Genomic DNA, 13,436 nt, shown 5'->3' with positions numbered 1-13,436 from the left:
ATAATATGCACCTGTAATAGTTTTACCCTTTTCCAGATAGTCGATGAGGATTATTCCTTGCGAATCCCAAAAGACAGTCGCCATAATCTTTCCGGCCGAAGGAACGGTCTTCGCCTTTTTTGGCGCAGATTCCCCCTTGGTAACCCATTGTTTAGATTGTTCTTTGGTCTCAGGAGTGTAGTGATTTATCCATGTTTCATCCACAGTGACGAAACGACGCTTAAAGTCCTGCGGATTCTTCTGGAACAGCTGCAAACCGTCCTTGCAACACTTCACACGATTTCGTTTTTGGTCAAGCGTGAGCAATCGCGGCACCCATCTTGCGGATAGCTTTGTCATGTCCAAATGTTGATGCAAAATATTATGTACCCGTTCATTCGAGATGCCCACAGCACTAGCTCACGCACCTTCACTCTTCTGTCATCCATCACCATATCATGGATTTTATCAATGATTTCTGGAGTAGTAACCTCAACAGGGCGTCCAGAACGTTCAGCGTCACTTGTGCCCATATGGCCACTCCGAAAATTTTGAAACCACTTATAAACTGTTCTAATCGAAGGTGCAGAGTCACCATAATGTTTATCAAGCTTCTCTTTAGTCTCCTGAGGCGTTTTGCCTTTCATAAAGTAGTGTTTAATCAACACACGAAATTATTTTTCGTCCATTTTTTGAAAATCACTCGACTTCCGCGATTCAAACGAATGCCAAACACAAAGAAATAGACCGATCTGGCTGAAACTTGGTGTGTGTTCTTCCAAGAGATGCTACTAACTAAACATAACCTCGATACGCGCCAGTAGTACTATCTCTCTGACTTTGCACGGACTTTTCAAACAACCCTCGTACGATTACGTTTTTATATTTTAAGGCACCTCTGCACCCGATACCTAATTTGGTATTTGATAATACAGCTCGCTTGAAAAAAAATAATAAGGGACATAAGAACTTTTACATGTAATAAAATCTAGGATAGTTAGTGCTGTTTCACGAAACACTGTTTCTCTCTGTTTTCTCTTCCACTCTCATTATGTAATAATAAATTAGAATACAATGTAGAATCTTTTATCACATGAATCTTATTACCTCAGATATTCTATCTTATACTGTCTACTTAAGGACGGATTTAACATTGGCAATTGTATGTTATCGCAAGAGGACATCTTCGATTGCAGACGATTTACTGTTCTATTTAAGGAATTCTGCAAAGGCAATGATTAAAACTGCTGTTCAGTTTCCCTTATCACTAACTTTCTTCAGTTTCCTGTTTGTTTTTAATATTTATTTTCTTTTATAGAATAAACAACCTGATTGATGTATTTGTCTATGTTCGCAGAATACATTAACATTTTTAATAAACTTACGGTGGTGTTCCAATACATGAGAATTCAGGCACCAATATAGCGAAGCAGTTTAGAGGCGAGGCACGCAAGGCTAAGATGTATTGTTGGTTAATGGATTCAATTTCCGGTCTAGGTCTTGGATTTTATTTAATGGTTAATATGAGAACTTAATAGTAAAGTATGTTTGGTAGTTGCCTCCGTACACAATGCCTAATTTGGTAGTTGGACGTTAACCCTGCCTGAAGTAAGTAGGCATTACTTAACTATCCATGAGAATACCGTTCAAATGATTTGGAATTTTAGGATTGTACTTGATGAGGCCTAAAGCCCAAAAGGTGTAAGCTAAATGAGGTGTATATAAGAGCCTTATTTTTGCAGATAATAAAAGCCCTTAATAAATCCTTCAAAAATGTTTCCAATTAAATGTTCATATACGTTAAGAATGTTTACGAAATATCCTTACGAAACATCAAACGTGATTTTCCCTTTTTTCTGTTTTAGAGACCTCAACAAACAAAATTTTGAGTGAAAATTCAGTTGCTGTATTAGAATACACAATCCTTTATAATATTTACTTCTAGCAGCCAAATCAAATTAAATGATCTCAAATATAAATAAATACATGATTGTGTGTGTGGACCACAATACGAGATCAGTCAGTACAATCAAAATCAATTGATTAACCGCAAGTATAATTTTACATTTTTTGTTTTTCCGAATTTTTTTTAAAGAAAATATTGTAGTTTCCCCAATTTTTCTCTTGTACTGATGTCGTCAAGTGTCAGTGAATTTGTCTGTAGTGTGCGATATACCCAAATAAATCAATTGAGGATTGCCAGCTCAAAAATTCCTCATGATTAGGCTAGATCTCTTCCTTCTTAGGGACTTGTTTAAATCGATTATTCTAATTTCGTGGGCAAAAAAGAGATATGACAGTTTTTGACAGCGAGAAAGATGGAGGTACATGAAGAAATATCCTAAAAATAAGTTATTATACGTTTTTCTGTTTTTTAAGTAAAAGGTCTTTTGTCCTTTCGAATCTTTTTTGTCGTAAAATTTGCAGCAAATTTCTTTTCTACAAAATACACAATGTTCCTTTGTGTTTATGAAAATGGTTTAGAAATGCAAATGTTCACATTTATTTTAATGACATTTTTATGGTGGACACATTTATACTTCTCTGTTAAGAGATTTTGAATAGTGATTGTTATTTTTAATATTATTATTATTATTATTATTATTATTATTATTATTATTATTATTATTATTATTATTAATGTTAATAAAGAAAACGAGCTGTAATTTAAAGATGTGTCTTATTTAATTTAACTGACATCTTTTAAAATCCTGCAGGAACTTCTCATTCCTGTTTAGAAAAAAAAAAGTCTGTATTATGCATTGTGCCATAAAGGATCCTTACGTCCCTGGAGGTTCCTGGTTTTGGTCTACAGGAAGTTTGAATGTCCTGAGTATAAACTATTATCCAGATTGCTAAGCCCTCATTAAGATAATGAAATGGATAGCGTGAGAGATTTAATACATCATTCAGCATTACAGCTGTCTGATTGCCCCAAGAGCGCCGTCACACCTCCCAAATTTATGTCTGTCCATTCACGTAACAGAACTGCATCTTTAATTAAAGGATATATTCCTTTCTGCTATAAATTCTTATATTTAAACACGATAATCAATAATTTTCGCTTCTCCTTGTATTTCATTTCAGAATAATGCATGTTTTCACCACTCAAAAAAATTCCTTTTCAATTAAAGTGTACTTAAGTTCTAAGAGCTTTTACGTAATTAATACAAATATAATAAATATTAATTAAAAAATAGAAATGATTATCACGTGATTTGACTGGAAAAAAAGGAAATATAACTCACGAAATTATCCGCAGAAAACTGTAGCGTATTTCGTAGAATTTATGGCTCATATTTTATTATTTAGATATTTTTAGAAGTTGTAATGTTCAACACGAAACTATAATGGTTACATTTTTTACTATGTTTCCAGTTATTTTTACAGCCCTAAGTTATTTGACATGCAACTTAGTTGCTGAATAATAAATAGTCTTAACGTTTGTTAACATTTTTTCGCCTTTGGGCCTTACAGGCATTTTTGTTCGTAGTTCTTCTAAATTTGAAAACAAAGCTTTTTTAATAGAAGGGTTTTTAGGATTGTTCCTCTAGGGTGATTAATGCCCTAGACTTTTAAATCTGCTTGGGATGATACTACGCAATAGGATGTGTTAAGACTACAGTGATAATGGAATGATTGTTATTTTAAGCAGTGGTTAATTGTATTTAGGCTATGTTTTCCAAGCCAATGTTCCAATCTTAACAGCCTCCTTCTGCGAAGAAGGGTTTCCATCTCCTAAGGGAAGGCAGCAAGGTGATCTTGTCAAATTTTCTTTCAAGTTTACACATTCGAGGGCCCTTAAGATGGATAAATGTTACCTAGGTGAATGCAATTAAAAATGATAATTGCACAAAACGTTCCATTACATTTAAGTAAGTACCAAAGGGAAACTAAAGAAAGTTAGCCAGCGAATAAAAGGCTAATCACTTTGTGGTTTTCACTTCTTAAAAAAATGACTTTCCTGAAAATTGTTCCAACAGTTTTTCTTTAAATTTAAATTGGGTACATTCTTGAATTTTCCAATAAACTTTCATTTTTCATCTAAGGGTATTTTCTAGGTAAAAGGAATTGTAATGCCTTATTCTAACGTGCCATTTTTGGGCGATATAATACTTCTTAACCTCCTATATTAATCCCTAGAAGGAATTTATCATAATCGTAAACGTTGCTTTAAGCACCGCCTAAAAGTTGCACAACAGGTGCCTTGTCTTTTAAAGAGGTGAAATTATTCAAATTATGTTAAAAATAATTTGAACTTTTTTATTTTAATACCTCATACATCAACATCGTTAATTATATACTTAGATAAATTTTTATGGTGTATAAAAGAAGAACAACTACTTCAAATTTATTTTTGCTTTTATTTTTTCCTCGCCACTAACTAGAGTGGTTCTGGGCTATATAATTGGAGAGAAACCCCGTTATAGTGTTGTTGCTTCACATCTCGCTAATTTGTCGGTAATTTGTCTACACACCTACGTGTGCATCATTAGATTACACCTACATGCATTCAGCATGTGTATGGGTAGTGTGTATAATATGCAGCACTTACCCATGTAACCAGACAAAATGAAAACATTATTTCACTAACTTTGTTTGAATTAAACATTTTTAATAGCGTTACCAATTTCAATAAATGCTCTATTAAATAGTATTTAATTGCATCACTTGGAACACTTTTCTAATTATTCTGATGTTATTTGGATTGACATAATTTCATTTTAATTTATTCAGTTAATTGTTCTTGTACATTTACATGCATTCTCTTTATATTTAACAGCATATTAGTAAAATTTGGAATATATTACAAAATTAAAAATAACCATTTCTTTTAATTATTAAAGAATAAGATACATTTTTACTTTAGAATTTAATTTAAAACTGTTTTGTGAATATTAGGTTACTTATTATTTTAAACCCATTCTATATTCTGTACTATATGAACACTTACAGGACTTTTATCTTATCACGATTCCCGATGTAACCCGCATCTACATTGTTTGGCTAGGATTATTACTGTGGCCAAGGGGATGAAATTCTGTTCCATTTTCTTGCAGAACGTGCATACAATACTCTAAATGCAAAAAACATTTATATAGCAATTAGTTAGATTGTTCAGGATCAAATAATATTTGGTTTGTAGTCAGCCTCTCTAAATGTACCACCTATATTTAGAAAATTCTAGTTCATTATCACATCTATTATGGAACTAAGGATCACTTAATGGACTAATTTAATATTATGGAGAGTCCCGCAGGTGTTTTAGCTGGGTAACTCCCTGTCTACAATAATAATTACCAATTTTGCACCATAGTTTTGCTAAAAGTAAGTTAGCTTAGAATTTTATTGAATAAAAAAGTTCTATTTATTTTTAAGTTCTATTTTCTAGTTTTAGTTTTAGCATGACTGCCAAAGTTTTCTCTTGTGAAAATTTTCTTCTTGTTATTTTAGTTTATAATTAAAATTAGCGGTTTGAACTCTGCATTGCAGTAGTAAACTTTTCCCTGATGAACACAAAAGTTGATTTTAGTTGCCTCACTTTTCTATAATTTATCATCATTATCATTGTCAGTTACGTCATTGAATCATGATTGTTATTTTAAGCCCTGACTTAATGAGTATAAATCAATGATATCATTCAGTTCTGATGTAAAGACAATTACGTGTTATTCATATCTCTTATATTCCTATATTGGTAGAAGAGATTTAAAAGAAAAACGCGTTTATTCAAAATTATGCTTTTTTTTATTGCTATTTCAGATAAATTCCCATCTCGGATAGATTTTGAGATGTTCTGTTAATTCAAGCATAAATAAATAAATAAATAAATTCTTAAAATGTACTTAAACGTAAATAAAAAAAAATAGCTATTCTGTTTAAACTAGAATACAATAATAAAACAAATTTGGGTTCAGTTCGTGGGTAATCTACTGTTCATGTTTTATGTTAACTATTGCATACTTTTTATTTAGTGTTGTAATTTTCTGAGGGAATTTTCTTGTTTGCCTTAATAAAACAATGTTTGTCCAACGTAGTAATCTAAGCTATAAAGATATTATTACAGAAGTTATGATATTTCTCTCGTGATATAGTGACGACTGTTCTTCAAATTATATTACAGATATAACAATTTAGGGAGGAAGAGCTGGAATCTAATTAGTAATGTGAACTTAAACGTGGAATTTAATTTCAACGTGAATTTCGATTACCCCTGCGCCATGCATTTTGGTAGAATTAAATTTGTTGTATTTCAGGTATTTTCATGTTGTTAAATTTAACTCTAGTCTTTATATGGAGTCCATCCAAATTCTTCTCATATCAGCCCTTTACACTAACCAGTTATCTTGTTTTAGTATGGCCTTGTTGATAGCGTGCAGTACCAAAGATCCAAAAAAATATTTTGGCTAACTAAAATTGGTCTTCCTGCATCTTGCGAAAATGGCTTTACCATTTCAGTCTCTGGTATTAAATGAAGGATAATAATTTTAAGGTTTTTCACTAAAAAGTAAACTTTTAGAAACAGGCAGGCAATTCCTTGTAACGTGCTAAGAATAAATCTGGAATAAAAAGGAACGTTCAGTGTGAATGGTTTTGGAGCATCTAATTATTTTGTGATGTAGGCATTTTGACTGTAGCGATTGGAGGCGATAAATGGCTGAAGCCTACAGTTTCGAGACCCGTAAGTTCAAATCTGAATCAGTAGCATTGTATGGATGGATGTGTGTACCTACTTTGTTTTTAAATTAAGTTTTGAACGTCTTTCAAGGTACTTAGCAAGTAGCTAGTAGCGTTTTTTTATTCATATTGATTTGATCTTGAATATGTGTTTCCATTTTGTTCAACTAATATAAAGTATTGTTTTAAAAAAAATCAAAATAATACCATCTTCTCTAAATGTTGAAATTCGCAACAAAAAAAATGTATTGTTTACTAAAATAAATAATTTAAAATTCTAATAAAGAATCATTTCTCAGATAGAAAAGAGCCAGTTTTTATAAATATAAATTTATCAACTTACTGAGTATAAAATATTATCATTTTCTAAGAATAATTACATTAGACAAGAAATTAAATGATATCAGTTAACATGATGTAACAATCAATATACTCATCATGTGAATATGTGAACTAACGGATAGTTAGTTATATCTATATATAACAAAGAAACCAATTAAAAAAAAAAAATATAATTTATTGAATTTTTAAAATAAATTGGACTGCGGCTTTTTTTATTGCTTAAGAATATTATTTAAATTCTTTGAATATTGATTAAAGTATTTCAATTTAATGAATAATTTTAAAGAGCGAAGGTTTACTAGCAGCAAATCTTTATTATTTATAATCATTAGTTTTCTCGTTGTGTGTGATGGTGTTGTGTGCTTTTTAGGTTATTTTTGAAGTTGAAGTTCAAACTTTGCATTCCGTTTTGGTGCGTCGAAAGTTTAGATATCCCGGGAGTGCAAATCCTATAGTACGAGGGTCGTTTGAAAAGTCCGTGCAAAGTCAGAGAGATAGCACCACTGGCGCGTATCGAGGTTATGTTTAGTTAGTAGCATCTCTTGGAAGAACACACACCAAGTTTCAGCCAGATCGGTCTATTTCATTGTGTTTGGCATTCGTTTGAATCGAGGAAGTCGAGTGATTTTCAAAAAATGGACGAAAAAGAATTTCGTGTGTTGATTAAACACTACTTTATGAAAGGCAAAACGCCTCAGGAGACTAAAGAGAAGCTTGATAAACATTATGGTGACTCTGCACCTTCGATTAGAACAGTTTATAAGTGGTTTCAAAATTTTCGGAGTGGCCATATGGGCACAAGTGACGCTGAACGTTCTGGACGCCCTGTTGAGGTTACTACTCCAGAAATCATTGATAAAATCCATGATATGGTGATGGATGACAGAAGAGTGTAGGTGCGTGAGATTGCTAGTGCTGTGGGCATCTCGAATGAACGGGTACATAATATTTTGCATCAACATTTGGACATGACAAAGCTATCCGCAAGATGGGTGCCGCGATTGCTCACGCTTGACCAAAAACGAAATCGTGTGAAGTGTTGCAAGGACGGTTTGCAGCTGTTCCAGAAGAATCCGCAGGACTTTTAAGTGTCGTTTCGTCACTGTGGATGAAACATGGATAAATCACTACACTCCTGAGACCAAAGAACAATCTAAACAATGGGTTACCAAGGGGGAATCTGCGCCAAAAAAAGGCGAAGACCGTTCCTTCGGCCGGAAAGATTATGGCGACTGTCTTTTGGGATTCGCAAGGAATAATCCTCATCGACTATCTGGAAAAGGGTAAAACTATTACAGGTGCATATTATTCATCGTTATTGGACCGTTTGAAAACCGAGCTGCAAGAAAAACGCCCACAAAAAAGTCCTTTTCCATCACGACAACGCACCAGCTCACACCTCAGCAGTTGTGGTCGCAAAATTAATGGAAATAGGGTTCCAACTCGTTTCACATCCCCCTATTCTCCAGACTTGGCTCCCTCGGACTACTATTTGTTCCCCAATATGAAGAAATGGCTGGCGGGAAAAAGATTTTATTCAAACGAGGAGGTGATTGCAGAAACGAATGGCTATTTTTCAGACTTGGACAAATCCTATTATTCGGAAGGGATCAACAAACTAGAGCAGCGTTGGACGAAGTGTATAAGCCTAAAAGGAGACTATGTTGAAAAATAAAAAAGGTTTACCCCAAAAAATTAAGTAGTTTTTATTTTTGCACGGTCTTTTCAAACGACCCTCGTATATTCAAAAAAAAGGAAATTAAAAACCTCCTGAATGGAAAACGTAAATAAAATTTAGCTCCTTGATTGTATGAGAGTGGAATTTTGAAGATGAGAAGCAATTTACAAGCTTTGATAATATGTTGATCTTAATTTAAAATAAAGCTGGTAGATGTATGTCGATGCTGAAAAGACCTACAATAACTTAGAATCTAGAAGGCTTAAGGCGAGAAGTAGCAAGCACTTGTTGCAAGTGAGGCTCCAGGGTCTTATTGGGACATATAGTCGCAAAGGATGCAAGCCGCGCGATAGTGGGTGAAATGAGATTCGTTTGAATGTTTCATATATACTTTTAAGTGTATACTCTTTCATATATACTTTATATACTTTTTTAACATAGATAGCGTTTATAGCTTTAATCTTAGTAATGACGGTTTCTTTTCAGTGTTAGTATAATAAAGTCATAAATAGTTCCGAGACTATAAATATACTATTAATGAACTATCACTTTTGTGAAAGCTAATCGTAAACGTTCAAAGAGCTTTCTAATGAGCTCGTTTGTAATCACTATTCATTCGATGTCTTTGTTATTATATAGAATACTTTTTTAATAGAATCATTAAATAGTTTTTCAATGATTGAATTCTTGATTGAATAAAAGGTGAAATTTTATTGAATAGGGAAGCAGTATTCAGAATGCAAGGATGGTGTGGAATAAGAAGAGGTATGAAATGTGAGAAAAACATAGATTTTTAGGATTAAGAAGGACTCAGTGGTTCTGCAGCATATAATTCCCCGGCTAGGGACGAATCATGCTAGGCGATTCAGAGCTGTGAAAGGTTGGCTAGCATTTGTCACCATAGGTAGACGACAAGTTTGAGTACTTTCTAAAAGACATCTCGTTTATTACATTTATTTTATCCGTTTCCTTTTTATGCTTATGTTTACGAAAGAGTTGAAGATAGAATTTTCACTAGGACTTGACCTGAATACGCAAAAAGGTTATCGTTTATTTGAGAAGCAAAAAAAAAAAAAAACTCAAGAAACTGATTTTTTTTCACGTTGAGTTACAACGTGGAGTCCCACAATTTCTATTAAAATCATTTTCATGAAAATTGCGACAGTTCTGTGGCAATAAAATGTTATTCAAATTTATCCTTTTCAGGAAAAGTGAACAATAACCTTTTTCCCCGAGATTCGGACTACATTTAAGATAGCTCATTGTAAAAACTTTTCCGTACTTATAGGATATTCGCTTAAGTATTGAATCTTTGTATAACTTGGATTTATCTTATCCTAAGGCAAACTGAAGCTCACCATCTTAGAATTGAAAGTTGATTGGGTTCTGCGTGTAAACATCCTCCCTTCGAATGGATACTAAGTCTACAAAATATCATCTGTCTAAAAATTTAGAATAAGTATTTGCGTACCAAACACAATTATTTTCTTTTTCTCAAACTCTCTGGAAAAATTAAATTTATAGAGAAAAAAATAATTGAACTGTGATAATTAATTTTCAATAATTTTTAAAACTAGGTTTTTGTTTGTTGGAAAAGTTTTTCTTTTTGTTGTAGTATGAGAGTGGGCGTGTGGAAGTGTGTTTTTATAGTAAAGAAGGGAAATAAAACTCTAACTTCAGTTAATACTCAATAATGACGGCACTAAGAAAACTTTTACTTAAAGCCGGATTATAGCATTCGTGCTCTGTTTTTCTAACTTGACTTTGCATTGTAGGAGTGCTTCTTCACTTGCTGATAATTTTGCCCTTAACAAGAATCAAATGTAAAAGTATTTGTAAGTTTGCAGTACTTTAGAAAGAGGGTCATCACAGTTTTTCAACTTAATAAATTGTTTAAAGGAATAAATTTACGTTGTCAATCCGTAACATTTGGCAGTTAGGTAATTTTCTTCTAGTTTACCATCTTAGGGAAATTTGTCTATGTTACTTCAGTAGATTCTAGCCAATAGTAGAGAAAAATCAACCATTCATTAAAGTTATACATATAAATAAAATAAAAATAAATCATGGTGTTCTAAATTCAGCATATTCGCCCATTCAATTGTCATTTCAAGATTCATTTGCTGTATCATGCGGGTCGCTAACCACCTAAGTAGTCCACAAGTTGATTTCTAAAGCGGCAAGACGTCCTTCTTGGAGTGCATCAGAAATTCGCTGCCAATATTGATTGTTCTATAATTCTACTTTAGAATAAATATTAAATTAGTATTGCATAAGTGTATTCTAGTGATAAAAGAAAGTAAATAATGTTTGTAGGTAAGTTGTTCTTTTATTTCTATTACATATTATTATTATTTTAGTCCTTTATTTTCTAGTGCCTCCTGAACCACTATGCTTGTTGTTAAAACACCCTTTCTCTTCAATTGGTCATAAATCATTTTTCCGTTTGTTTACTGTTCCAATTCTGTTTTAGGTCATCGATGTTTGTTAGTATTGTTTTTCAAGTTTTTTTTTATAGTTTTTTAAAGCATTATTTGTTAGAGAGTAGAGAAAGGCTAGTAAAGTTGGTAAATATTTTGGTATATAATAGAAAAAGTTGCGAGTTTTTATGCTGACAGCGGTGGAAAAACAGAAAATGCTCACATTAAGAGTTTTTACTAAATACTTCATTTATTCCCAAGATCAATGAAAACAATAAACGTGTGTTTTACTGTGTCTTATTAGTTTTCCCAAATCATCACAGATATTGCCTTCTTTATTACGATCATTTTCAAGCTTTATGAAACCAAAAATACACACTGTTAATTTAAATCCTTATAAGGAGTGGCACACTAGAGGGATGCGCATGGGTTGCACTTCTCGGGATCACCCTACATTCTAAATTTTCCTGGGTATTCCAGAAAACTAATTGCATTACAATTAAAGTAATGCGCCAGTTGAGGAGAGAGCCCTCTTTAAACAATTACCTTCCTTAGAAACACCCCGTGACCCGATTTCCACAATACATCTTAGCTTTTTGTGGGCCTCAAAACATATATATTAACTATGTAAATTCACTTTCAAAAATATGGTTACTGAAATACGGTAATTGAGATCTAGAACAAACAAGTAGATCTATCTCTTTGACAGAAGAAAAAAAAACCTTTAATATGTTTATCCCATGGGATAACAGAAAAACTTAGAATAAATTATTCTGTGCAGAATTTTTCAAAAATAGTTTTCGAGTGTGAAAAATATTTGGTGGTTTAAGTAAACAGGGTATGTAAGATAAATGAAAGAACAAAGAAGAGTTTCCGCCCCCGGACTTATGTACCCCGCTGCACCTCTTCCTGGGGCCGTTAGATCCATTTGTTACCAATGTCGTCCCACAAAATTCACCACCAGGCAGCCCTCCGCTAGTGCTTCATGGGTTCCCTTTTCCACTATCTACTTCATCTGCATCTTATTTGAATTTCTTTAGTATGTGCCCATACCAACAAATACTTTTACCAATTTTGCTTATATAACTCGACAGTACTGTTCATCCCTTACTCCCACTTCTGGACTCATTCATCATTATTTTCCTTTCTTGTCTTAATGCAATTTCCTGTTGTTTTTTTATTTTAGAAACAATTTCCCTAATATATACTAAATGTTAAGTAAATCATACTTTGCACATTTAAATTCATGTGCCAAGAAAATTTACTCACTGTTCAACAACTCTTTAATTACAGCCTTTCATTCATTTCTTCCAATTTTATTTGATATTTATTTATTTTCATTTTTTTCATAAATATTTGAATTTAATTTAGTGTTGGAATTAAGAAAGCAAAAATCACATTTGTATTCTACTTTTTCGTCTGAGTTAAATATTTATTTGTTTAGAAGTGGATTTATTTCCATATTTTGTTCTTATTATCAGGGAATAGTACAGTGAAGCGTGTTGACACTTAAGAAGCATAACCTTAAAAAGAAAAGAATTCTTTAATTGTTGATGTGTTACAAAATACTTAAGATTATTAACCAAATTTATTTCTTTTTAATTTTATTTATTTTTAATCATTTATTTAGTTACAATCAACGCATTTTGCGTTATAAGCAACAATGATAACAATAAATAACATTCACACATATCAGAGTGGAGAAGTTACCCAGCGGGTAACACTCCAATAAAATTCTACATTCTACATACTCTCTTCATCAGAGAGGAGAACGCAAGGCCACTGTTTTTTAAGACGTCTAGAAGTGTTGTTTGGAAATGTTCTGGAAGATAGATGTTGTACAAGTGGATTGTGATGTGTTTGAATGTTGAAGTTGGAATTTTCTGTATCGTGTTTTTGCAACCTGTGTGACGAAAGGAATGTTCAAGTCTGTGTGAATGGTTTGATTGGTGACGTAGAAAGGAGCGTCCAATTATAGAGCGAAGAATTTAAATTTATTTTAAAATTTTATATCTTTGCAGTTAGCAATATTCGAAATTATTGTACTAATTGTACAATTAGGTAATAATGGTTTTCAACTTATCAATAAATAATAACTTATAAGATGATTTTATGTGAATAAATTGATGTTGAGATAGTCATTCAATTAATAGATTTATTTTTGAGAGAAATTAAATAAATAATTCATTTTTATTTATTAAATTTTTTAATTACAAAAAGGTGAGTTATCATTAAATTTTAATAAGTTTTCGTTTGTAAATATTTATGAGGTTTTAATGCATTTTTGTTTTCAATTTCAGAAAAAAAAATATGAGTTGTAAAGGCAAATTTATTATTTA

At 32.2% G+C, this 13,436-nt stretch overlaps 1 protein-coding gene and 1 long non-coding RNA gene across 11 annotated transcripts in view; both read left to right on the top strand.

The window, feature by feature from the left end:
• The window catches only part of LOC141456542 (uncharacterized), a 36,377-nt gene extending 33,854 nt beyond the window's left edge, over positions 1-2,523 (top strand). For all 4 annotated transcript variants that reach the window (XR_012459848.1, XR_012459846.1, XR_012459845.1 and 1 more), the window contains one exon: positions 1,337-2,523. This is a non-coding gene — a long non-coding RNA (uncharacterized lncRNA). The remainder of the gene's footprint in view (positions 1-1,336) is intronic.
• by (focal adhesion protein tensin) overlaps positions 1-13,436 on the top strand; it is a 572,440-nt gene that overhangs the window by 222,580 nt on the left and 336,424 nt on the right. The gene's annotated exons all lie outside the window — the stretch shown is intronic.

Source organism: Rhodnius prolixus, unplaced genomic scaffold (genome assembly GCF_049639745.1).
Source record: "Rhodnius prolixus isolate KJV_2025 unplaced genomic scaffold, Rpr scaffold_4, whole genome shotgun sequence".
NCBI classification, from domain to species: domain Eukaryota; kingdom Metazoa; phylum Arthropoda; class Insecta; order Hemiptera; family Reduviidae; genus Rhodnius; species Rhodnius prolixus.
The sequence above is the reverse complement of the archived record's forward strand: the minus strand, read 5'-3'. Positions and strand labels throughout refer to the sequence as shown.